The 27485-nt window shown below is 37.6% G+C and overlaps 1 pseudogene; it reads left to right on the top strand.

Annotated features, from left to right (window-relative positions):
• Positions 1-27313, top strand: part of LOC117716863 (Y+L amino acid transporter 2 pseudogene) — an 85121-nt pseudogene extending 57808 nt beyond the window's left edge.
• The last annotated feature ends 172 nt before the right edge of the window (positions 27314-27485 follow it).

The raw sequence follows: 27485 nt of genomic DNA on the forward strand, positions 1-27485 counted from the left end.
GTTGTTTCTGTTGTTTTTTGGTTTTGTTTGGCTTTTGGTATTGTTGTTTTGTTTTTCAGTTCCTATGAACAAATGAAGTTTTTCACTGAAACTTCGGATTCCCGTTAGCAAGAAGTCACCTTATTTCACAATATTAATTCAGTTAATCCATGAATATAAGCACTATTTTCATCTTCTGTTTTCTTCAATTTCTTCAGTATTTAAAAATTTTCATTGTAGATATCTTTTGCTTCCATTTTTAGGTTTAGAAGAGAGATTTAGTTATTGTTTTACTTCTATTGCTTATTATAATATACATAAAGTTGCTATGTTCATTTGATTTAATTTTGGTAGGGCACATGTGTATTTAAATATAGGTGATTTAAATTTTTCCAAATAATTATCATAGAAAATTTCAAAATATGTTCTAATGATCCCTTACATTTCATGGTGTTTGTTATATTTTTTCAATTTACAGTTTTAATTTGGTCATTTTGCTAATTATTTTAGTTTGGTAAGTGCTTATCTGTCCCTCTCACTTTCATAAAGATTCAACTTTTGGCTCTATCGATATTCTTTCCCATTCCCATTTTTTCAAATTTCTACCTTAATACTTGTTATGTTTTTCTGTTTACTAATTTTGAGCTTAGCCTATTCTCATTTATTGTTATGAAGTGCATCAATAATTAAGTTTTTGAAGTGTAACTTATTTTTATTATATTCATTTATATGTACTTTTAAAAACAACTTTTCTTTGAGAGTTTTATAAATGTGAGTTTTATTACTTCCTTTACTTTTTGAAAATATAATTGGATCATTTACCCCTTTGCTTTTGTCTAAACCCTTGTTCGTATCCTACCTTAATTTCTTTCAAATTAATTGTCTTAATCTTTAAATTATGTATATATATATATATCTTAATTCCTAAATTCGTAAATATAGCCTGCTCATTCTACTTAGTGTTACTTGGAAATATGTTCTCACAGATATTTGTGATTGAATACCTAATAGGTATGCTTTTTCCTGGGGAAGACACTTTCTCCCAAATCAGCATTCCTAAGTTGCTTTTAGTTCTTTATACAGTGTTGAGGTATAGTAGTCTTTCCCCTGTCCATTTTAGCATGCCAATTTTGTTGTCCTTCTTCACATAATGCTTAACCATTTATGTTAATGAGATTTTATGTGCATACATTCTGACATTACTAGAGAAAGTTTCTCAGAGAAAACTCCTGTCTCTCATAATGTTTTCTGAGCCTTAGGTGGGCAAGTTATTTTGTAGATATATCTATTAGGATTGGCTTCTACAACAATAAATTGTACCTGGGTGTGATTTTCTGTAATTCTATCTGTCTGTTCCAAAGAGAAGGTTACTTGAGGTAGAGCGAGCCCTACACTTATCTATACACACAGGCCAAATATTTGAAGCTGGTTTAATAATGTATTTATTGGTTATAGGATTTCCTTTAAGATCCAGGACTTCACTACCTTTACATAGCTGACTACATTTCCAGTACTAGGAACGATTTCGTTTTTGTCGACAGTGTTTTACATCCACTTAGAGAGCTGTTGGTTGCTGCCAAAGTGTCCATGAAACTACTGTGTCGTAATGGTTATAATACCACATTAAACATTGATGTGGATCACAGAGTCTTTGTTACTTCTTTCCCTTGATAGCTGGAATGGTGTCTTCTGGTTTCATGAAACCTAATTTGTAGGGAGGATGCATTCAGGTTAGTTCCAGCTCACAGTCGTCTGTACCCTGTGCCTGAGCCTCATGGAATATTCAGTAATAGGAAGCTATCTTCTTCCTCTCAGGAAGTGCCAAGTAATATAGACTGAAATGATATGAGAGCCTCTTGGACAAGCCTGACTGACAGTTCAAAGGGAGAATTCCCTTCCAAGTATTAGAATGTTTGTTAGGTGGTCTATCTGCCCTTAGAAGGAGCATTGCCAGTCCAAATTAGAAATTTTACTTGAACTATATATGTATATTTATAGAGAGATTCACATACATTATAGGTCTTCTTAGGCAACTAGCTAGGAGTTTGAGCCCTTATGACCTTTTTGATCATCCTTCTTGTTATTTAACCTCTTCTCCTGTATTTATCTTCCACCTTTCTAATTCAAGTCCTCATTTTTGCTATTTCCCTGACCACATCACCTATACCCTGCTATTTCTCTTTCTATCAATACCACACCCCTTACTCTGCCAGTGTTCCCTTTTTACTTTCTTTGTTTCTGCTGTTCTTGAAGAATATGTACTCAGATCTGAAGATTTAGAATTAGGATCCTCTGGTGAAAGAAAATAAGTGCATTTTTTTCTGAATCTGAGATACTTCATTAAACATGACTTTTTCTTATTCCATAGAACCTGCAATGTTGATAATTTTTTTTCTCATAGCCAAGTAACATTCTGTAGTGTATATTTGTCACAAATTCAATATTCATTTATTAGTTAAAAGGAATGTAGTTTATTTCTTCTATTTGTTAGCAAATGTTTACTAGAACAATACTGAATATAGCTATGCAACTATATGTGAATTAAGAATAGTGAAATCTTTATTGTTGCACAAGAATTAGAGCAAATAATTGATAACATTGATTAAATGAATATAAGACACTTCTGACCACCAAGAGAACCATGAGTAGATTAAACAGGGATCCTACATGAAATTAGAACAGTCTTGCTAGAAATATGTCAGACAGGAGTTTTACCTAGAATTTATAAATAAAAAATTGTGAACATTAAACATCAAAAATAACATCTCAAATTGCTCACCAAATCACTCATCAATGAACTGAGAATAGAGTTACCCAAAGGAAAACCATAAATGGTTAACAAATATGTTGGTTGTGTTTAATATTCTTAACCATCAGGCGTTCTATTTCCTACCACGCATATATCTGCACATCCATATTTTCACAACAACAAGGAAATAGAAAAACCTTTAGTTTTCTCCATATGTAACTGAAATATGAAATGTGGTTCACATGTACAGTAGAATTTTTGTCTGTAAATTATTAAATAAGGAGGAAAGTGAATGAAACTGCAAAGTTTAGGTGAGATAATTTCAACTCAGTAGGACAAATGTCACATGTTATTTCCCATATGTGCATTATAGCTTCTTTCATATATTTATTATTTGTTTAAATGCGTAGAAACAGAAGGCAATGAACTAGAAAGGGGCAAATGAGAGAGAAAAACTGGTTGTAAGGAAGCAGAATGGGAACAGTTAGTAATACAAACATGTGAAGAATAAAAACAGGAAATAATGGGACAGAAGGCTGCAATCAGAGAGATGAGAAAGAAGCAGACAGGAGGACAAATCAAAGCAAAGTATATATAATCATCTTATAATAAAACCTGCTAACTTATAAATAAAATGTCTCTAAATTAATGGTACTAGTTTGAAAATTCCATTTCTATGGCACCAATTTACTTTGATTACAAATTTTAAGGTTTTCATTGGCATGAGCTTCTTATTGATATAAAAGTGAGATGAATATTGTTACTCTCATAGGCATTGTACCAGTATAACACATTTAGGAATACAAGGCTTAGACCCAGTCCTTCTTCAACTTTTTTAAAACAGATTTGAGATGGTTAGCCTGTGAGTTAAGGGACTATAGCAAATTCATGGCTTGGAGTTTATTGTTAGAGTGTTTTCTATGTTATATTTAGAAATAGCTGAGTGAAGTGAACAGACAATAGTCCAGAATACCTTACATGAATAGTTGGTTTTCAAAACATCAGAAATCCACAGAATTGACATGACAAATATTTCTGTATTAATGTTCATTTTTGATAAGAGACCTGTCTGCTCCTGACAACTCCCTGTATTGAATTCTAAGAAGAAATTGAGCATCCTTGGAGTTACTCCAGTTGTGGTGAGACAGCCACTAGACAAGAATTGCCTCTTTCCATCTGCAGACAAATTACTGTCCAGAAAAGGACACACTTGCAAAACAGTCGACTGGTTATATCTGCCTAGACAGAGTAATCAGCCCTTAATAATTCTGCAGTACTAAGGTCTGTCAGATGACTCTGGGCCAGAAGGTGGAAGAATAGATGCTCCAACATTTTCTAGTATAGGGAGTGTCCAGGTGTTCAGATGTCTCTATAAATTGGCTAAGTTTTAGAAGCTGTGCTTTGTGCTTCCCACAATTTTAGTTTACTCAGTCATTCTGGATTTCTGACGGGATTGAAAACTTTTTTTTTGCCAAGGCATTTTTTTTATAATATGAATTAATTAACTTTGCTAACATTAAAGGTAGAAGAACAATTTTATTCAGCTTAATGGAAGATCAGGCTGTGCTAGTAGGAAGGTGGATGGTATCATTCAAGATGTGGCTGGAGGGATCAGTGACACTCACACTCTTGGTGTACAGAGAAGTTTGAAGTCTTGAAGAACAGTTGAAGAGAAAGTCAGATTGAAGCTTGAGTGACCTACCGTAGGTGTTTCCCTATACCTATGCTTCAAATCTATGGGGGAAGCCAAGGCCCCTCTGCAATTGGAGACCTTGGCAAGATCTCCCCTTGGCTCTCTATATCCTCTCCCCCAATTTGTTATAATTTGTGACATGCTCAGAAAATTTATTCTGAATATTCCTGTGTTTCATTCAAATTTTCAAAAGCCATGACTGGAAATGGAATATCTGTGTGGATCATTCTGAAGGAAGAGTTTCTGTCTAGATTCTAAATCACTAGATCCTTTAAGCACTTTTTTTTGTGCTTGAGCTCAAATTAATCTGAGTTTGCATTTATCTATGAGAATAACCAATAAAAAAATTGGCTGGTTAAAAACAATACAGGAGTGAAAATCTTGGGTTTTAGATCATTGATAAATTATTCAGTTCTTGGCAGATAAAGTGAACGTTGACTTTTTCTTGCTTTGTACTCCTGGGGATTAAAGCAGCAATGCACTTCAGTAGACTGTTGGGTAGCTATTTAATATTGCTCAGCCTTTACTTAGGATCCATGTTTCTTTTTTTTTGTTTTGTTTTGTTTTTGTTTTCTTATTTTATTTACATTTAAGATGCCATCCACTTTCCCCATTTCTCCTCCCTAGAAAACCCCTGTCCCATGCCCCCCTTTCCTTTTTGTTTTTATACAATTTTTTAAAAATGTTAATCAAAGGATTTATAAGTTTGGTAATGTTCAATTGGAAGCGTAACCCAATACCCAACCTAGATATAAAAACTATCTTTGACTGGTGGAGACCTGTGAACATCTGCCTCCATGCCCCCTCTCTCTTCCTCTCTCCCATCATCTAGCTTCTCCTCTTCTTCATCTTCCCTCCTTACTCCATCTCTTCCTCTCAATACTCCTTCCCACTTAGCTCCTCCTACATATCACTCTTCCTGTTAAAGTAAAACTTTTCTCTCAAAATACAGTTAGAGCATACTTATTCCTAATTGTACCAGTGAGGTATAAGATAGTCCTAATACCCAGTCCATCATTTTGTTGACTAACCAGAACCTCTGTCATCTCTTCTAAATAAAACACTTACTTTTGATAATGGATTTTTTTTTGGCTTTAGAATGAATGTCAGCCGAAAACTATCTACTCAGATCTTTTCTCTCAAAGTAAATAGCCAGTATTGGCTATGAGATGATGGGTCTTCAACCCCGTCAGAAATCCAGAATGACTGAGTTAACTGAAGTTATGGGAAGCACTAAACATAGCTTCTAAAACTTAGCCAATTTATAGAGACTGCTGAACACCTGAGAAGCCCCTATACTACCGAACATTTGAGCATCAAATCTTCAGCCTTCTGGCCCAGAGTCATCTGACAGACCTTAGTGATGCAGGATTATTAAGGGCTGATTACTCTGTCTAGGCAGATAAAATCAGTCGACTATTCTGCATGTGTGTCCTTTGCTGGACAATAATTTGTCTGTAGATGGAAAGAGGGAATTCTTGCCTAGTGGCTGTCACCACACAACTGGAGTAACTCCAAGGATGCTCAATTTCTTCTTAGAATCCACGACAGGAAGCTGTCAGGAGCAGACAGGTCTCTAATCAGAATGGACATTAATATATACATTTTTGTAGCGTCAATTCTATGGACTTCTGACAGTTTGAAAACCAACTGTCCATGTAAGGTAACCTGGACTGTTGTCTGTTCACTCCTCTCAGCTATTTCTAAATAAAATATGGAAAACCTTCTAACAATAAACTCAAAGCCATAAATTTGCTATAGTCCCTTAACTCATAGGTTAACCGTCCCAAATCAGTTAAAAAACTTAGGGAAGGACTGGGTCTAGGCCTTGTATTCCTAAATGTGTTATACAAGCACATTGCCCATGAGAGTATCAATATTCATCTCACTTTTATATTAATAAGGAGCTCGTACCAATGAAAACCTTAAATTTGAAATCAAAGTAAATTTTGTACCATTTAAGAAATTATAACTTCATCTTGATAATAATTTTACAGATTTCTACCAATAGGTTATGGCTATGCAATATGTCCTAGCTAATCCTCCCTGTTCCAACAAAACCACTACTTTTCCCTAGAAAGACAGACCATTATTAACCAAATTAGTCCCCAAGCCCAGGGAATAGGGGCACTGACTCTTCTTTAACTTCTTCAAGCTGATTAAGGGTGTTGAGATATTAGAAGAGGAGTGGGGGAAAGAGTAAGTTGATAAGCCTCTGATGCTGTGTCTTCACTGAATCCAGATGGAATTCCAGGACATCGGAGGTTTGGGCAAGTCTGCTCAGTATGCTTGATGAGTAGATACACCAAGGCTGTGTATTCTGCAATATACAATTCTCAGAACAAGTTTTAGTATCAAGAAAAAAAAATTCCTCCCCCCCCCCACGGGGCTGACATTTTTTTAAAGATGTTGGTTCTAACAACGTTTCTTTTTTTTTCCCCCTTTTAAAAATTGGTTGTAATATTTACATTTCAGATTTTATCCCCTAGCCCCACTTCCTCCCACCACCTAGAAACCTCCCATCCCATCCCCCTCCTCATGTTTCTATGAGGCAGTGACCGCACCTACCCCCCCAACTATCCCCTCCCCACCCTCACATTCCCCCCCACTCTGTGTTTATTTTTTTATGGGACCAAGAAACTCCTCTTCCACCTATGACCGACAAGGCCATCCTCCCCTACATAAACCACTGGAGTCTTGGGTCCCTCCCTATGTGTTCCCTGGCTGGTGGTTTAGACCCTGGGGTGCTCTGGTTGTTTGGTATTGTTGCTTTCCTCCTGGGGTCTCGAACCCTTTCTGCTCCTTCAGTCCTCTCTCTAAGTTCTCTATTGGGAAACCCCTGATCATATCAGTGGTTAACTGTGAGCATCGTCCTCTGAGTGTGTTAATCTTTGGCAGATCTCTAAGGAGACAGCTATATCATGTTCCTCAGATTATGCACTTCCAGCCATCCACAACAGTGTTTAGCTTAGGTGGCTGTACATGGGATGAATACCGAGGTGGAGTGGTCTCCTGATGGCCCCTCCTTCAGTTTCTGTCCCATGTTTTGTTTCCCTATTTGCTCCCTTGAGCATTTTTGTTTCTCGTTCCAAGTAGAACTGAGGCATCCCCTCTTGGTCTTCCTTCTTCATGAGCTTCATGTGGTCTGCTGGTTGAGTCTTCGCTAATCCTAGCTTTGGGGCTAACATCCACTTAACAGTGAGTAAATACCCTGTGTGTTCTTTTGGGATTGGGTTAACTCACTCAAGATGATAATTTCTAATTTCTAGATCCATCCATTTACCTAAAAATTTCTCGAATTCATTACTTTTAATAGCTGAGTAATACTCCATTGTGTAGATGTACCACATTTTTTGTATCCATTCCTCTGTTGAGGGACATCTTGGTTCTTTCCAGCTTCTGGCTATTATAAATAAGGCTGCTATATGTCATTATTACATGTTGGAGCATCTTCTGGGTATATGCCCAGGAGTGCTACAGCTGGATCCTCAGATAATGCTATGTCTAGCTTTCTGAGGAACCGCCAGACTGATTTCCAGAGTGGTTGTACCAGCTTGCAATCCCACCAACAATGGAGGAGTGTTCCTCTTTCTCCGCATCCTCGCCAGCATCTACTATCACCTGAGTTTTTGATCTTATCCATTCTGATTGGTGTGAGGTGGTATCTCAGTGTTGTTTTGATTTGCATTTCCCTGATGACTAAGGATGTGGAGCATTTCTTAAGGTGTTTCTCAGCCATTCGCGTTTTCTATGTTGAGAATTCTTTGTTTAGCTCTGTACTCCATTTTTTAATAGGGTTATATGGTTGTCTGGAGTCTAATTTCTTGAGTTCTTTGTATATCTTGGATATTAGCCCTCTATCGGATGTAAGATTGGTTAGGATCTTTTCCCAATCTGTTGGTTGCCAATTTGTCTTATTGACAATGTCCTTTGCCTTACAGAAGCTTTGCAATTTGATGAGGTCCCATTTGTCAATTCTTGATCTTAGAGCATAAGCCATTGGTGTTCTGTTCAGAAACTTTTCCCCTGTGCCTAGGTATTCAAGGGTCTTTCCCACCTTCTCTTCTATTAGTTTCAGTGTATCTGGTTTTAAGTGAAGGTCTTTTATCCACTTGGATTTGAGCTTTGTACAAGGAGATATGAATGGATCGATTTGCATCCTTTTACATGTTGACCTCCAGTTGAACCAACACCATTTGCTGAAAATGCTGTCCGTTTTCCACTGGATGGTTTTAGCTCTTTTGTCAAAGATCAAGTGACCATAGATGTGTGGGTTCATTTCTGGATCCTCAGTTCTATTCCATTGATCTTCATGCCTGTCTCTGTACCAATACCATGCAGTTTTTATTACTATTGCCCTGTAGTATAGGTTGAGGTCAGGGATGGTGATTCACCCAGAAGTTCTTTTGTTGTTGAGAATAGTTCTAGCTATCCTAGGTTTTTTTGTTGTTCCAAATAAATTTGCAAACTGCTCTTTCTATCTCTATGAAGAATTGATTTGGAATTTTGATGGGGATTGCATTGAATCTATAGGTTGCTTTTGGCAAGATGGCCATTTTTACTATATTAATCCTGCCAATCCAGGAGCATGGGAGATTTTTTCCATCTTCTGAGATCTTCTTTGATTTCTTTCTTCAGAGACTTGAAGTTCTTGTCATACAGATCTTTCACTTGCTTAGTTAGATTCACTCCAAGATATTTTATATTATTTGTGGCTATTGTAAAGGGTGTCATTTCCATAATTTCTTTCTCAGCCTGTTTATCTTTTGAGTATAGGAAGGCTACTGATTTGTTTGAGTTGATTTTATATCCAGCCACTTTACTGAAGTTGTTTATTAGGTTTAGGAGTTCTCTGGTGGAAGTTTTAGGGTCGCTTAAGTATACTATCATATCATCCACAAATAGTGAAATTTTGACTTCTTCCTTTCCTATTTGTATCCCTTTGACTTCCTTTTGTTGTCTAATTGCTCTAGCTAGGACTTCCAGTACTATATTAAATAGGTAGGATGAGAGTGGGCATCCTTGTCTAGTCCCTGATCTTAGTGGGATTGCTTCAAGTTTCTCTCCATTTAGTTTGATGCTCCCTACTGGCTTGCTGTATATTGCTTTTACTATGTTTAGGTATGGACCTTGAATTCCTAATCTTTCCAAGACTTTTAACATGAAGGGATGCTGTATTTTGTCAAATGCTTTCTCAGCATTTAGTGAGATGATCATTTGTTTTTTTCTTTGAATTTATTTATGTAGTGGATTACATTGATGGATTTCCGAATATTGAACCATCCCTGCATTCCTGGGATAAAGCCTATTTGATAATGATGGATGATTGCTTTGATGTGTTCTTCGATTTGGTTTGCGAGAATTTTATTGAGTATTTTTGCATCGATATTCATAAGAGAGATTGGACTGTAGTTCTCCTTCTTTGTTAGGTCTTGTGAGGCTTAGGTATGAGCATAATTGTAGCTTCATAGAATGAATTGGGTAGTGTTCCTTCTGTTTCTATTCTGTGGAATAGTTTGAAGAGAATTGGTATTAGGTCTTCCTGGAAGGTCTGATAGAATTCTGCACTAAAACCATCTGGTCCCGGACTTTTTTTGGTGGGAAGGTTTTTAATGACTGCTTCTATTTCTTTAGGGGTTATGCGACTGTTTAGATGATTTATCTGCTCCTTGTTTAACTTTGGTACCTGGTATCTATCTAGAAAATTGTCCATTTCATCCAGATTTTCCAATTTTGTTGAGTATAGGCCTTTGTAGTAGGATCTGATGATATTTTTAATTTCCTCTGTTTCTGTTGTTATGTCTCCCTTTTCAGTCCTGATTTTATTAATTTGAATACTTTCTCTGCACCCTTTGGTTAGTCTGGCTAAGGGTTTGTCTATCTTGTTGATTTTCTCAAAGAACCAGCTCCTGGTTTTGTTGATATTTTGTATAGTTCTTTTTGTTTCAGCTTGGTTGATTTCAGCCCTGAGTTGGATTATTTCCTGCCGTTTACTTCTCTTGGGTATATTAGCTTCTTTTTGTTCTAATGCTTTCAGGTTTGCTGTCAAGTTGTTAATGTATGCTTTTTCCAATTTCTTTTTGTGAGCACTTAGAGCTATGATTTTTCCTCTTAGTACTGCTTTCAGTGAGTCCCACAAGTTTTGATATGATGTGTCCTCATTTTCATTTAAATCTAAGAAGTCTTTAATTTCTTTCTTTATTTCTTCCTTGACCAAGTTATCATTGAGTAGAGCATTGTTCAGTTTCCAAGTGTATGTGGGCTTTCTGTTGTTTTGGTCCATGTCAAAGACAAGTCTTAGTCCATGGTGGTCTGATAAGGTACTAGCGATTATTTCAATCTTTTTGTATCTATTGAGGCCTGTTTTGTGACCAATTATATGGTCTATTTTGGAGAAGGTACCATGAGGTGCTGAGAAAAAGGTATATTCTTTTGTTTTAGGATGAAATGTTCTATAGATGTCAGTTAAGTCCAATTGGTTCATAACTTCTGTTAGTTTCGTTGTGCCTCGGTTTAGTTTCTGTTTCCATAATCTGTCCATAGCTGAGAGTGGAGTATTGAAATCTCCCACTATTATTGTGTAGGGTGCAATGTATGCTTTAAGCTTTAATAAAGTTTCTTTTATGTATATGGGTGCCCTTGCATTTGGGGCATAGATGTTCAGAATTGCGAGTTCCTCTTGGTACATTTTTCCTTTGATGAATATGAAGTGTCCTTCTTTATCTTTTTTGATTACTTCTGGTTGAAAAATGATTTTATTTGATATTAGAATTGCTACTCCCGCTTGTTTCTTGGGACCATTTGCTTGGAAGATTGTTTTTCAACCTTTTACTCTGAGATAGTGCCTGTCTTTTTCACAAAGGTGAGTTTCCTGAACGCAGCAAAATGTTGGGTCCTGCTTACGTATCCAGTCTGATAGTCTATGTCTTTTTATTGGAGAATTGAGTTCATTGATATTAAGAGATATTAAGGAGAAATGAATGTTGTTTCCTGTTATTTTTGTTATTGGCAGTGGAGATATGTTTGTGTAGCTACCTTCTTTTAAGGCTTTTGGAAGATTACTTTCTTGTTTTTTCTAGGTTGTAGTTTCCCTCCTTGTGTTGGAGTTTTCCACCAATTATTCTTTGAAGTGCTGGATTTATGTTGAGATACTGTGTGAATTTGGATTTGTCATGGAATATTTTGGTTTCTCCATCAATAATGATTGAGAGTTTTTCTGGGTATAGTAGTCTGGGCTGGCATTTGTGTTCTTTTAGGGTCTGTATGATATCGGTCCAGGATCTTCTGGCTTTTATGGTCTCTGGTGAGAAGTCTGGTGTAATTCTTATAGGTCTGCCTTTATATGTTACTTTGCCTTTTTCCCTTACTGCTTTTAGTATTTTTTCTTTGTTTTGTACATTTGATGTTTTGACTATTATGTGGCGGGAAGTATTTCTTTTTTGGTCTAAACTATTTGGAGTTCTGTAGGCTTCTTGTATATTTATGGACATCTCTTTCTTTAGGTTAGGGAAGTTTTCTTCTATAATTTTGTTGATGATATTTACTGGTCCTTTAAGTTGGGAGTCTTCCCCCTCATCTATACCTATTATCCTTAGGTTTGGCCTTCTCATTGTGTCTTGGATTTCTTGTATACTTTGGGTTAGTAGCTTTTTGTATTTTGCATTTTTTTTGACAGTTGTGTCAATGTTTTCCATGGTATCTTCTGCACATGAGATTCTCTCTTCCATCTCTTGTATTCTGTTGGTGACACTTGTGTCTATGACTCCTGATCTTTTTTTTAGGTTTTCTATCTCCAGGGTATTGTCCCTTTGTGATTTCTTTATTGTTTCTACTTCCATTTTTAGATCCTGCATGGTTTTGTTTAATTCCTTCTCCTGTTTGGTTGCATTTTTTGCAATTCCTTAAGGGATTTTTGTGTTTCCTCTTCAAGGGTTTCTATCTGTCTACCAGTGCTCTCCTTAATTTCTTTGAGAGTGTTATTTATGTCTTTCTTAAAGCCCTCTATCATCATCATGAGAAGTGATTTTAATTCTGAATCCTGCTTTTCTGGTGTGATGGGGTGTTCAGGGCTTGCTCTGATCAGGGAGCTGGTTTCTGATGATGCCATGTAACTTTGGTTTCTGTTGCTTACGTTCTTGTGCTTGCCTTTTGCCATCTGGTTAACTCTAGTGCTGCCTGTACTTGTTGTCTCTGACTGAAGCCTGCCTTTCCAGTTATCTAGCTTGTGTCTGATCTCCTAGGGGTCCAGATGTCTCTGTGATCTTTTCCAGCTGCGCTGATTACAGTGGTATAACGCGCGCCTCCCGTGTTGCCCCACGCTGGTGGAAGAGAAACCTGAGAGACGCAATTCGGGTAGTTACTGCAAACGAGGACTTTAATCTGTAACACGCACGTGGGAAAACGTGGAAGAACGCGGAAGGGCGGAAGGGCTGAGACACGGAAGGGGCCTAGCCTAAATACAGCCTAGAGTGACGTATTCACTTCTGATTGGCTGTTCGCTCACCACCCAATATTATGCCTCGGGATTGGCAGTGACTTTGGCATGCATTTTGCCTATTGCAACTGCGCAGTCAGTTGTTTACAAGTGGGAGGACAGGATGTCCACGCCCTCTTGGAATGGCAAATCACTGCGGCTCCCAACACAGTGGTACCTCTAGGATGCCTCAGGATATTGTGCCTCCAAGGTAGCAGTCCAGCTAGGTGTCTGCTGTTCTGGGTGCAGTGTCTCCTCTAGAATATCTCAGAATATGTTGTCTGACACTCTGAGTTCAGTTGCTCCTCTGTGGCTCTGGGTTGAGTGGACCTTCCAGTATGTCTCAGGTGGAATCCAGGGTCCACACAACAGCAGACCTGGCAGAGGTCTGGTCCAGGCCTCAGATCTGAGAACTAGTTTCTAAGACACTGTCCAAGTTAGAGCGCCTGGGACCCCTGCTTCCTCTGGGTTCTTGGAGGTTGGGGGCAGAGCTGCCACCCAAGATCTGCTCAGTGCTCTGGCTCAGACCAGAAGGAACCAGTGTTCCAGGCCGGGAGTGACTTCCTGGGACCTCTAAAGTTTTTTCTAATTATAATGACTATCATTGTAAATTTGAGAAGTAACATAACTCCATTGGTATTTTAAATGACACTTGAGATGGCTCCTAACTCTTAAACCCTGATCCTCCTTCCAATAATTTGAATAGAGCATCAATCCATTGTTCTAAACACCTATATAAATCCTCTTGTATATTCAACACATTAGTAACAATTTTTGCTAAGTGATTAATAAAAGTAGCTGTATCAACTTCTTGTGTCAAAGCTATTGAAGAAGCCGCGGTGCTAGCAATTAATGTAATTAAAGCTGTTATACCAGCAATATTTAAACCCACTACCCTCTTCCTTAAAGCCTGATTCACTTCTTCCAGCACTTGCAAGGTTTTTTTTTTTTTTCTTCAGAAAAATCAAGATTTTCTAATTCTCAGGGCAGTAAGAAAAAAACTGTTTGATAGATTCCCATAACAGACATGCTAGGTTTCAACATACTAACACAATTAGAAAGTATACAGTCAATGCAACTTACAAGAAATACTGTAGAAGAGAAAAAAGTAATTTTAACTTGACAATTAAAAGAGCCTTAACACATGCACTAACACTTATTTGAAATCTAGATCCTGTCTCAACTTTATTTCTTGCTATCATACCACCATAGTGAACTGCAGCTAATTTCCAAATATGTCTCTGAAAATGTCTAGAACCAGCCTGCCAAATGAAGACTTTTATTTTCAATATTGGACTGATTTCTAGACCAGTACATGATTGAGTCTGAATAACTGGTCATGTTTAGAAAAAATACAAGAGTCATTATAACTTCTCTTTTTTATTCTCTGTCCCACAAGGTCTAAAACTTTGATGCAAGGCAGCTTGTCCTATCTGGGATACAGGCAAGCAAAGGTGGGGCAGGAACATATGCCCAATACTGCATCCCAGTCTCCCTTGTCAGGGCACTCAGCAAGCTCACAGGCCAGCATCATTCTTTGTCTCAGCAACAGCATATCTTACTGATCATTCTGGCAGCCACCATGCTCCTTCAGCATCTGCAGAAAAAACACAAACATGCCCTCATCCCCATATTAGATACCTCATCGGGATCATGCCATATATCATTAAGTGGTTTCTTCATTTTCACCTAGGCATAAATATGCCTAGTTGTAGGGTGCCATAGACACTCAGCAAAAAGTTCCTAGGCATCCAAAAATTTTTTTAAAAAATTAAAATAAAAAGAGCATGATTTAAATAAATTTGTGGTTTACAGGTATATAGCTCCCCCTTTTTTATTTTATGAAGATATTGTTTTAAAGTTCCATAGGTCCCTTCATGTTTTAATAAGAAAAACACTGCTAAGGCATGTATATTTGCCGTCTGAGATTAAGGAGAAGAGAATTGTGTTTAAATATTTGTGTGCATATACCTATAGCTTCTGACACAGTATCCTGGAAAGTTCCTTAGACAGGTTCTGACCCAACTGAATTAAATAGACAGTAGAAGAATACGTTTTTATATTATTGAGTCATTGTTTACTTTTGAGTGAGTTGGATAACACAGACTTTTGTTTTTACATTGAGAAAAAATATGTTCTAGCTCATAATAAACATCTATGAGAGTGGTATTGCTTCCTGTAGACTATGCCAAGAATGTAGAATGAATTTTGCCTTATCTGTTTTATGAGAAATTTGATTACTCTTTGCAAAATTATTTAAATATTAGAAGAGGTGAAATAAAATTGCAGTGTGTAGAAAGTAGGAACAGCTTCTCCTGTGAAGACACCATATCCTGAACTGTCCTAGAGGAACCACTGCAATCAGAGAAGTGGGTAGCAACCTCTCTCACAACTCTATGCAACAGAGCTGCAACTGGAAGTCTGGGGCACTCAGGACTCATCACCTATTCAAACTCCACATTCTGGCATATCACTCCACTTTCTCCCTTCACTTGGCCCTTTTGGCTGAGGCAGACACCTAGCTGGTCTGCTCCCATGAAGATACCATATCCTGGATTATCCAAGAGGAACCACTTCACTCAGACCAGCAGAGAAACTACAGTACTCAGAGCAGCTGATTTTAGGGTTCCAGAGGCAGCCTGAGTCCCAGGAGCTTGGGATCACAGGATCACAGGATCACAGGATCACAGGATCACAGGATCACAGGATCACAGGATCACAGGAACACAGAGATAGATAAACTCTGAGGAGTTCTGACACAAACAAGATAACTGGAAGGCAGGCTCCAGTCAGTGACAGTAGCACTAGAAATAACCAGATGGTGAAAGGCAAGTGCAAGAACATAAACAACAGGAACCAAAGTTACCTGGCATCATCAGAACCCAGTTCTCCCACCATAGCAAGTCCTGGAGACCCCATAACACCAGAGAAGCAGGATTCAGAATTAAAATCACTTCTCATGATGATGATAAAAGACTTTAAGAAGGACATAAATAAGTCCCTTAAAGAAATACAGGATAATACAGGTAAACAGGTAGAAGCCCTTAAAGAGGAAACACAAAGATCCCTTAAAGAAGTGCAAGAAAACACAACCAAACAGGCAAAGGAATTAAACAAAACCATCCAGAATCTAAAAATGGAAGTAGAAACAAGAAATCTCAAACAGAGACTACCATGGAGATAGAAAACCTAGGAAAGAGATGAGGAGTCATAGACTCAAGCATCACCAAAAGAATACAAGAGATAGAAGAGAGAATCTCATGTGCAGAAGATCATGAAAAACATTGAAATAACTGTTAAAGAAAATGCAAAATGCCAAAAGCTCCTAACCCAAAACATCCAGGAAATCCACAACAGAATGAGAAGACAAATATTAAGGTTAATAGGTATAGATGGGAGTGAAGATTCCCAAACAAAGGGCCAGTAAATATCTTCAACAAAATTATAGAGGAAAACTTTCTTAACCTAAAGAAAAAGATGCCCATGAACATACAAGAAGCCTACAGAACTCCAAATAGACTAGACCAGAAAAGAAATTCCAACCATCACATAATAATCAAAACATCAAATGCACAAAACAAAGAAAGAATACTAAAAGCAGTAAGGGAAAAAAAGTCACGTAACATATAAAGGCAGACCTATAAAAATTACATCAGACTTCTCACGAGATACTATAAAAGTAAGAATATCCTGGACTGATATCATACAGACACTAACAGAACACAGATGCCAGCCCAGACTACTATATCCAGGAAAATTCTCAATCACTATAAATGGAGAAAGCAAGATATTCCATGACAAAACTAAATTTATACAGTATCTCCCCACAAATCAAGTCTTACAAAGGATAATAGATTAAAAAAAAAAAAAAAAAAAAAAAAAAAAAAAAAAAAAAAAAAAAAAAAAAAAACCTCCAACATAAGGAGGGAAACTACAACCTAAAAAAAACAGGGAAGTAAACTTCCAAAAAAGAAAAAAAAAAAAAACAAAAGAAGATAGCTACACAAAAATAATTCCAACTCTAATAACAAAAATAACAGGAAGCAACAATCATTTTTCCTTAATATCTCTTAACATCAATGGACTCAAATCCCCAATAAAAAGATGTAGACTAACATACTGGATACATAAACAAGACCAAGCATTTTGCTGCATACAAGAAACACACCTCAGTGACAAAGACAGACACTCCTTCACAGTAAAAGGATGGAAAACAATTTTCTAAGCAAGTGCACCCAAGAAACAAGCTGGAGTAGCCATTCTAATTGCGAATAAAATTCACTTTTAACTAAAAGTTTTCAAAAAAGATAAGGCAGGACACTTCATACTCATGAAAGAGAAAATCTCTGAAGATGAACTCTTAATTTTGAACATTTATGCTCCAAATGCAAGGGCTCTCACATTCATAAAAGAAGCTTTACTAAAGCTCAAAGCACACATTGCACCTAACACAATAATAGTGGGGGACTTCAATACCCCACCCTCATTAATAGACAGATCATGGACAGAAACTAAACCAAGACAGAGTGAAAGTAACAGAAGTTATGAACCAAATGGATTTAAGAGATATTTATAGAACATTTCATCTTAAAGCAAAAGAGTATACCTTTTTTTTTTAAAAAAAAATTGTTTATTTTATGTATATGAGTACACTGTCACTGTCTTCAGACACACCAGAAGAGGTCATCAGATCCCATTACAGATGGTTGTGAGCCACCATGTGGTTGCTGGGAATTGAACTCAGGACCTCTGGAAGAGTAGTCAGCTCTCTTAATCACTGAGCCATCTCTCCAGCCCTAAGGGTATGCCTTTTTATCAGCACCTCATGGTACAGTCTCCAAAATAGACCATATAACTGGTCACAAAACAGGCCTCAACAAATAAAAAAAAATATTGAAATAATCCTCTGCCTCCTATCAGATCACCATGGACTAAGGCTGGTTTTCAATAATAATAAAAACAATAGAAAGCCCACATACATGTGAAAACTGAACAACACTCTACTCAATGATGACTTAGTAAAGGAAGAAATAAAGAAATCAAAGACTTTTTAGAATTTAATGAAAATAAAGGCTCATGATAGCAAAACTTTTGGGACATAATGAAAGCAGTGCTAAAAGGAAAACTCATAGCTCTATGTATCTACAAAAAGAAACTGGAGAGAGCATACACTAGCAACTTAACAGCACACCTGAATGTTCTAGAACAAAAAGAAGCAAATACACCCAAGAGAAGTAGAGGGTAGGAAATAAACATAGGGCTGAAATCAACAAAGTAGAGACAGAAAGAACTATACAAAGTATCAACAAAACCAGGAGCTGGTTCTTTTCCCACTACCACCACTACCACTACAACTACTGCAATCACCATTCCTTACTTTATCATATAGTGATTGTGAATCATTATAAAAGCATGATGAGTAAGTCAATATGTACCAAGGACTGATTAGGTCACAACAGAATAGATAAATAGTGACTTTAAATTCTATAACTCTTAGGAATTAGTCAAACTTTTCATCAGTGAGCTGTTGGAGAAAAAAATCAGAGGTAAACAACCAAAATATTATGAAGATCATAAAGGATTCATCCCAGAAACCTAACAAACCACTTTCATCTTTGTTTTTAGCTATCATGGGTTGAAAGCTGAAGTTTAGAACTTTGATCCTACTTTAATTTTTATTTAAAATAATGTTCTAGTCAAGGAAAATAATGTCAAAAAACAGATATAAAGTTTCATGTACATGCATGCTATTGTTATTCAAGGGAAACTGAGACGTTCACACAGAAGTCTCAAGCCAAGATTCAGTCAATTGCGTGTATCAAGACAGGGTGGGTTCATGAAACTTTATTACCAAAATAGATAGATAGATAGATAGATAGATAGATAGATAGATAGATAGATAGATAGATAATAGCAAAAAAGGAATGAAGGTATGAAGGTTAAGAATAAACAATTTGAATTGATCAGAGTCATCCAGACATAATGTCACGTGCCATTACTTCCAGCATGGCAGAATACTAGGCAGATGGGTCTCTGTAAGTCTGAGGCCAGTCTGATCTCAAAGTAAGTTTCAGAGAAAGTATATTTTGGAAAAGACACACACACACACACACACACACACACACACACACACACACACACACACACATACACACACACACACACATACACACACACACACACATCAAAACAAATCAAATCAAATAAAATAGCACAAACAACAACAAACTGACAAAAAATAAAACAAACAAAACAAAAACAACAAAAAATACAATGGCAAAGAACTGTAATCGTAGCTGCTCAGAAGACTGAGGTAAAACTGTCTTTAGTTGAAGGGAACAGTGTGCATGGGGCACAGTATAAATTTAAGCCCAGCTTCGCAATTTAATGAGACTCAGTACTTAAAGTAGTTCAAGAAGACAACTGGGAAGACCAATTGTGTCAAATGTCAAGGTCCTGCTTTTAATCTTTCCTATGCAAAAAAAAAAAAAAAAATGTAATAATTGATAGTGGTGAACTTGGATTTTTCCAGGCTTGGAGATTTGATGACACTTTTTATTTTAGATTTCTATGTAATTATTAAAATCCTAATTTTTATTGTCTCTCTGAAGTTCTTTAAGATCTGACACTTCTGATGTATTTTACATTTATTTTTTTTCTTATTTTGTTTATCTTTAATCCCACAAGTAATTCATTTCTTACTTGACTTTTAACTCATTTCATAAAATTTATTTTTCTAAACATACTCTTGACATTAAAAAGAATCTTGTGCAATACACTTTCACATAAATATGTCCCTTCTGTTATCCAAATTCTATGCTTTAATTTGTGTTTTTACAGAAAATATTCTTATGTCAAATGCTACCAGCATATCAGATAGGTCAAGAAACCTATCTACTGGGAACTCATGAAGATGTAGAAATGCTGTTGAACTCTTTTGATTCTAATTATTTTTGTGAATAAAAATACACCTGTCATTGTCACTAGATAATTATGCCTTAGAATCAAGGAAAGTAATAGAAATGGAATACATGCATATCTCTATACAAAAACATATATGCTTACTTATAAACTGAATATATGTGCATATATAATTGAATATATTTATACAACTGAATATATATCAATAGAGTGTGTGTGTCTGTGTGTCAGTGTATTTGTATAGAAATATGCACAGAAAAATAGTAAGAAACCACACAGTGTACCTTAACAAACAGTGATGATGTGTATGACCAATGCATGGCATTCTTTGCTCCCTCAAAATCAGGATGTCTTCACCATAAAGGTTGGCAGGACTTCAGGGAGAAATAGAAAGAGACTGTGATTTGGGGAGAAGCAATAGAGTCTGTGAAGCAGACTGTACAAAATGTGTGGTAATGGCAGCCTAAGATGTTCAGAGACCCATGAGAACCTCGTTTTAGAGCAATTATTAAGATTTCAGTGGTGAAAAAAGATAAAAATATTTTTTCTGTCCCAAAGAAGTAAAAATATGTTAAAAAAAACTTCAGTGGCCTGTACATTTAAAAATATATACCTTTATTATGTGTGATGTTCAGAGTGACTTAGCTAAAAGATAACAGTTAAAATATTTCTTTACAAGTGTGATTGAAAACTTTCAAAAATATGTATATGTAAATATATACTACTAAATATACACATATATTTTGTAATTATATATTATACTTATATGTAAATATATCTATGTATATCAAATATATTTAAATATGTTAAACATATTTATGTTTACATATGTATTTTAGTATATGTATATAGTATATATATATTTATACATATATATATACATATATAGAGAGAGAGAGAGGAAGAGAGAGAGAGAGAGAGAGAGAGAGAGAGAGAGAATTTTTTATACCATGTGTATTTCAAATTGAAATTGGTTAAATCTAAAATAGCTTGTTATATTTTATTTTTAAGTTTATTTCTCATTTAGAAACCATTAGTATAAGTTGCTCTGAAAAGCTTTACAATGTAATGATGCATCAGTTGAGACCAATTAAATTTCACTTTCATCAGGTAAAGGTTGTAATTGATTAATTGATCTCAGTGTTTCAGGCTAGCTGATAACCAAAGTTTTATTTTACTGAAATAGAGTAGCAGTTGATTTCACATATTTTCTTTGCTTTCTGATAAGGCAGGCCATTATGACTCATTATTTAATCTATAGTGACTACATTTAGATAATCCTGGAATGACTTTCAATCTAAAAAAAAAGATTATGAAATCCACAAATCAAATATTAGGTGCATTAGTGATTTTTCTTGAAGGTCAAAATTCAGCTGAATTTAAATGTGAAAGAAACCGCAGTGAGGATGTGAACCGACTACCTGTACAGTGTCCACAGGGCAAGAAAACAGAAGGCTTCTCACACATATACTTTGGTAACGACTTTCAGGAACATTCTCTTTCATATTTTGCTATTAAAATTGTATACACTTAGTGTTTTCTTTTTTCTGAAATATTTTAAAAAGTGAACTTTACATTTATCTTATCTGTGTTAGGTTTTCATAAAAAATCCTGATAAGTTCTTGTTACTGAGTCTGTTTATAATTGATGTCTACACTCTACAATCATGCCATTTTCTATGTTTATGAAGATACTTTCACTTAACTGAACCCTTAGAAATTCTTCTTATATTTCCATTATCTTTACCATAAAAAAATGTCTTGTGTTGTGTAAAAAAGGGTAGAATCCTTTAATAGATATTTAAAGGCAACAAGAGGGAGTAGCTAACCCCTAGAATAATAATAATCAAAACATTTTGAGAAACCAGTGTGACACAAGGATTTACTTATAAACTTACTTATAAGCCAAATTGAGATTTCAGATATTTCAGAGAACAGGCATAATGATGGAAAGGCTGGGAGAAATGTTTCCTTAGCAACATTGCTTTTTATTCTCTCTCTCTACAAGCCTTTTGTGGTTCAGGATAAGTGTCAGAACTCACGTTAGTTGAAACCTGTGATTTCAAGGGGTCAGAGAACAAGCTAATGTACAGGTGCTCTTAAGAGCCAATTCTATGCTGCATCACTGCACAGAAACTCATCCCTAAAGCCTCTGCTCTCAGGCATCAGCAGTGAGGCTTTAGGGCATCCCAGCCATTGGATACCTACTACCTCAACCAGAACTCACAAGTGCATGGAGCCCATGAGTTGGAGACACCAGGCTTAGAAGCAAGTCTGGGCTCTTCAAAAGCACTGCTCTTCAGTAGATGCATAACTCTGACTAAGACTGGAATAGTCAGATTAAGATTGGCTTCTGATGCCTACGAAACAGAACCCCAGTGAGTAGGACAGTCATTGTCTCTTTAACATAAAAAGGACATGGCAGCAGCTGAAAAGGTAGCCACAGCCCAACCCCTCCTTAGGCCAGGCAGCAGCAAGATCACAGAGGCACTGAGCGCCCCTGATATGCACTAAGGCCTGCAAGATTGCAGAGGCATTACTAGGGGAACAGGGTACATGCTTCCTAGAGCTGAGGGTTGATAACTAGGAGTGGAGCTCCACACGAGAGAGGCTGAGAGAGGAACATGAAATCTGCATGCCATGCACAGCCAAGAGTTATTGAGAGCTAACATGAGGTACAATGTCATACTACTGTGAGCAGCCAACCAATATCCTCAAATGTGGGGCTCCCCCAGGCAGACTTACGGCAGATCATGAGAGCTAACATGAGGTAGGGAGTTACATTGCTCTGGAATGTAACTTGGAATATGGGGCTCCCAAGAGAAAATTGTTGGCAGTTTAGCCTGACACAAAATACAGAACCCAAACCTCTAAAGAGGTGCAATATACTTAAAAATATGCTTCAGCCAGTTTTGTTTGCACAAGCTGGTATGATTTGATAACCAAAGCAGAGCCAGAGCCAGAGCCAGAGCCAGAGCCAGAGCCAGAGCCAGAGCCAGAGCCAGAGCCAGAGCCAGAGCCAGAGCCAGAGCCAGAGCCAGAGCCAGAGCCAGAGCCAGAGCCAGAGCCAGAGCCAGATAGGTTTCTTATGAGTTCTTGGCCAGCTTGATCTACAAAGTAAATCCAGCACAGTCCTTGCTACACAGCAAAATTCTGTCTCAGTCAATAATGAATACATGTCACTCTAGAGGAGAAAAATTTGGGCTCCATTCTGTATTGTCTTGATTTATCAACATAAAAATGGTTATATGTTCAACAGTAATGGTAGTATTATATATTCTCTTTGAGTGAGTCCAAAAGTGGAATAGACCTTAATAAAAAAGGGACTGCTAGATTGGATCAGTCTATCATTATGAATACTTCAAATTGTTGGAGAAGAAGTACATTATGTTGTTAGAGATATGTTTGTGTCAATAGGAAAGGGAAAAGGCTCTGCATTCCATCCAAAATAATAACTTTCAGATTTTATAGAGGGAGACCCCCTAAAAGTTATGACTACAGACAAGAGAAAATGCAAATCTAAAAGACCTAGAGAGGTAATGTATATGCTAATCCCTCTATAAAGAAACTGCTCTTAGATTAGCTGAGATTTAAATGACCATATACAGTCAATTAATCTTGTTGGCTACAGGGTTCTCAGGACTTGTCACATTATTCTTTTGGATGTTGTAGGTAGTTTGGATACAATCCAAACAAATTTGGGAGAGGCAGATGTCTTTCTCCTGCCAAAGCAAAAAACAAAGAGTCTTAAACTGATTTCTGCACTAGGCACATTCTATATATTGTTGGTACAGAACTATATATTACTTGTGAGAACTTACATGTTTTCAGAAAATGACAACCAAGCAAGCAGCCCTTACAGGACCCACACTTGGGGATGTTGGGATACCTGATCCTTTCTCAGAATGATTTATGCAGTTTCTTTAGATGAGTTGCTTCCAGAACAGCTTCAAAGAAAGCTGTTGACTCCAGAAGACCTTGGTTTGTCCAGCCTTACAGAGAGATTCAGTGAGGAATTAATTTTAAATGGAACTTTCCTAGCTTACAGAGGCTAAACAACAAATGTTGCAACTAGCCTTCTTTTTCTTTTTATTAATCATTCTATTCATTTACATCTCAAATGATAACCCCCTTCCAAGTTACCTTTCCACAAACCCCTATCCCACATCTGCAACTCCCCCCTCCCTTTTGCCTCTATGAGGGTGCCCCACAACCATTCACCCTCACTAGCCCCACTGCTCCAGCATTCCTCCACACTGGGGCATCAAACCTCCATAGGACTGATGGTCTCCTCTCCCATTGATGTCAGACAAGGCCATCTTCTGCTACATATGTATCTGGGGCCATGGATCCTTCCCTGTACAGCCCTTTTTTGAAGGTCTACTTCCTGGGAGCACTGGGTAGTCCGGCCAGCTGACATTGTTCTTCCTATGGGGTTTCAACCCTTCTCCACTCCTCTAGTCCTTCTGTCAGCTCCCCTACCAAGTTCCCTAAGATCATTCTGATGGTTGGCTCCAAGCATCCACATTTGCATTGGTCAGTTGATGGCAGATCTCACTAGGAACATCAGGTTCCTGTCATCAAACACCTGTTGGCAACAGCAACAATGTCAGGGTTTGGTATCTGCAGACATGATGCATCCCCAGATGGGGCAGTCCCATGATGGCCCTTCCTTCAGTCTCTGCTCCATTTTTTGTCCCTGTATTTCCTTTGGACAGGAAAATTTCTGGGTGATAAACTTTGAGATAGGTGGATGGCCCCATCCCTTGATTGGTGGTGGTGTCTATCTACTGGAGGTGGTCTCTACTGGTTCCATCTCCGCATTGCTGCACTCATTTCCATTAAAGTTATCTCTGTTGGATCCTGGGAGCCTATCACTTCCCTGGTGACTAAAACCCTCAAGCAGATACCCCCAGTTTCTCATCTCATACTACTACATATTTTTATTTCATTTCCTGACATTCTGTACCTCTCTTCTGTCACCTTCAGTACCTGAACTGCTCCCACTTATTTTTATCCCCTCATCTCTCCTTATCCCAGTTTCTCCATACCTTCACTTCCCACAATCATCCTGTTTTCTAATCAGTGCAGAACTGAAGCATCTACACCCTAGTCTTTTTTCCTCCTAAGCTGCATATAGACTGCAGGTTATATCATGGGCATTGTGAGGTTTTGGGCTAATATCCACTTATCAGTGAGTACATACCACGTGTGTTCTTTTGTGTCTTGGTTAACTCACTCAGGATGATATTTTCTAATCCATTTATTTGCCTGTAAATTTCATGAATTCATTATTTTTAATAGCTGAGTAATACTCCATTGTGCAAATGTGCCACATTTTCTGTATCCATTACTCTGTTGAAATGACAATGGTTGAAGGACATCTGGGTTTTTTCTAGGTTCTGGATATTATAAATAAAGGCTGCTATAAACATAGTGGATAATGTATCCTTCTTATATGTTGGAGCATCTTTTGGATTTATGGCCAAAAGTGGTATAGCTAGATCCTCAGGAAATACTATGTCCAATTTTCTGAGGAACCACCAGACTGATTTCCAGAGTGGTTGTACCAGCTAGCAGTTCCACCAGCATAGTGGAATGTCTGTCTTTCTCCAAATCCTTGCCAACATCTGCTGTTACCTGCACTTTTGATCTAAGCCATTCTGATTGGTGTGAGGTGGAATCTTAGGGTCATTTTGATTTGCATTTCCCTGATGATTAAAGATGTTGAACATTTCCTTACCTGCTTGTCAGCCATTTGAGACCACTCGGTTGTGAATTCTTACATAAATTCAGTCATTAAATCAGGAGACCACATGCACACAGGAAAGAAAAGAAGCTGGTTGTTTAATGTGAACGATGTTGCTTGCCTAAACAAGGAAGTATCTATAAAATGAATGTCCCAAGTTTTTCTGGATGTAAAAAACAAAGTCCATCTTCAAGATCTGAAAGTTCTTGAGTGAGCCCGCAAGGTCTTAATTATTATCTGTCAATTATTATTACTTGTCAATTCTTTTAAGTAAAGAAGTGAAGTTTAACTGAGCATCCTAGCAGCTCTGGGATATGAAGAGGCCACAGTAAACACAGGCATACAGGAACCATTTACCATGGAAGCCAGGGGGCTTGGGAGTTCCACACCCACCTACCATCTTCTCCTCAAGGCCAAAAATCAAACTGTAAAAGAAGATGCCAGCTCACCTTCTCAAGGGTCTCCAGAAACTATGCAGCTGAAGAAGGAGATCTCCATGCTGAATGGGAGGCCTTCAGGGGCTTCATTGCCTTTATCTGCCTTTGAGTCTCACTTCTAATTGTTGAGTTCACCAGTCAGGCCATCATTGATATCACCTTTCCTAACTATATCATCAAGCCCTCCTTCAGCACCTGTGATTCTGTATATGTGGCCTGCTGTCTCCTTGCTGCTGCCTACATAAGTTTGCTGACATTTGTGAACTGTGCCTATGTCAAGTGGGGCACACGAGTACAAGACACATTCACTCATGCCAAGGTCCTGGCACTCATTGCCATCATTATCATAGGCCTTGTTAAACTGTGTCAGAGACACACTGAGCACTTTCAGAACACCTTTAAAGGTTCCTCATGGAATGTGGGAGACCTCTTTTCTGCTCTCTTCTCTTACTCAGGTTGGGATACCCTTAATTTTGTAACAGAAGACATCAAAAACCCAGAAAGAAATTTGCCCTTGGCCATTGGGATTTCTATGCCATTTGTGACACTCATCTACATCCTGACAAACATGGCCTATTACACAGTACTGAACATTCAGAATGTTTCTAAGAGTGATGCTGTGGCTATGACATTTGGCATGTTCAGTTGGACCATCCGCATTGCTGTTGCTCTGTCCTGCTTTGAGGGCCTAAATGCATCTACCTTTGCTTCATCAAGGTTGTTTTTCACGGGCCACCTCTTGAAGCTCCTGTCCATGATCCACATCGAGTTCTTTACACCTATGCCTGCCTTGCTGTTAAACTGCACCATGATGACACTTATCTACTTCATTGTGAAGAATGTTTTCCTGCTCATCAACTACTTCAGTTTCAGATACTGGTTCTTTGTGGGCTTGTCTGTTGCTGGGTTGGTCTATCTTCATTGAAAAGAGCTCGACTTGCCTCGACCTTTTAAACTGAGCCTCTTTTTTTCCCCATCGTGCTCTGCATATGCTCCTTGTTTCTGGTGCCTGTACCCCTCTTCAGTGACATCATCAATTCCCTCATTGGCATTGGGATTACCCTCTCTGGGGTTCCTGTCTACTTCATGAATGTTTACCTGCCAGAGTCCCTGAGGCCACTCTTTATTAGTAATATTCTGACTACTGAAACCAGAGTTGGATGGTCCAACTGAACATGCCAAATGTCATAGCCACAGCATCACTCTTAGAAACATTCTGAATGTTCAGTACTGTGTAATAGGCCATTTGCTTTTGCATAATGACTGAGCTAGATGTAGCTGAAGAGAAAAATGTTGAGAAAAAAAAAAACTGACTAGAAGCCCGTGGTGACATTCCCTGAATCCCATAAAACTGTGACCACAGCCACCAAAGACCAGTTCCCTAAAACTTCTGAATGAAAGGAGCCTCATGGCCCACATTTTGTAAGGGGGCTCAGGGCCGATTCTCTTTCATTGGTAAGCTATGGGAAGATAAGGATCAGGCCA

The sequence above is a fragment of the Arvicanthis niloticus genome, chromosome 11 (genome assembly GCF_011762505.2).
Source record: "Arvicanthis niloticus isolate mArvNil1 chromosome 11, mArvNil1.pat.X, whole genome shotgun sequence".
Classification (NCBI taxonomy): Eukaryota; Metazoa; Chordata; class Mammalia; order Rodentia; family Muridae; genus Arvicanthis; species Arvicanthis niloticus.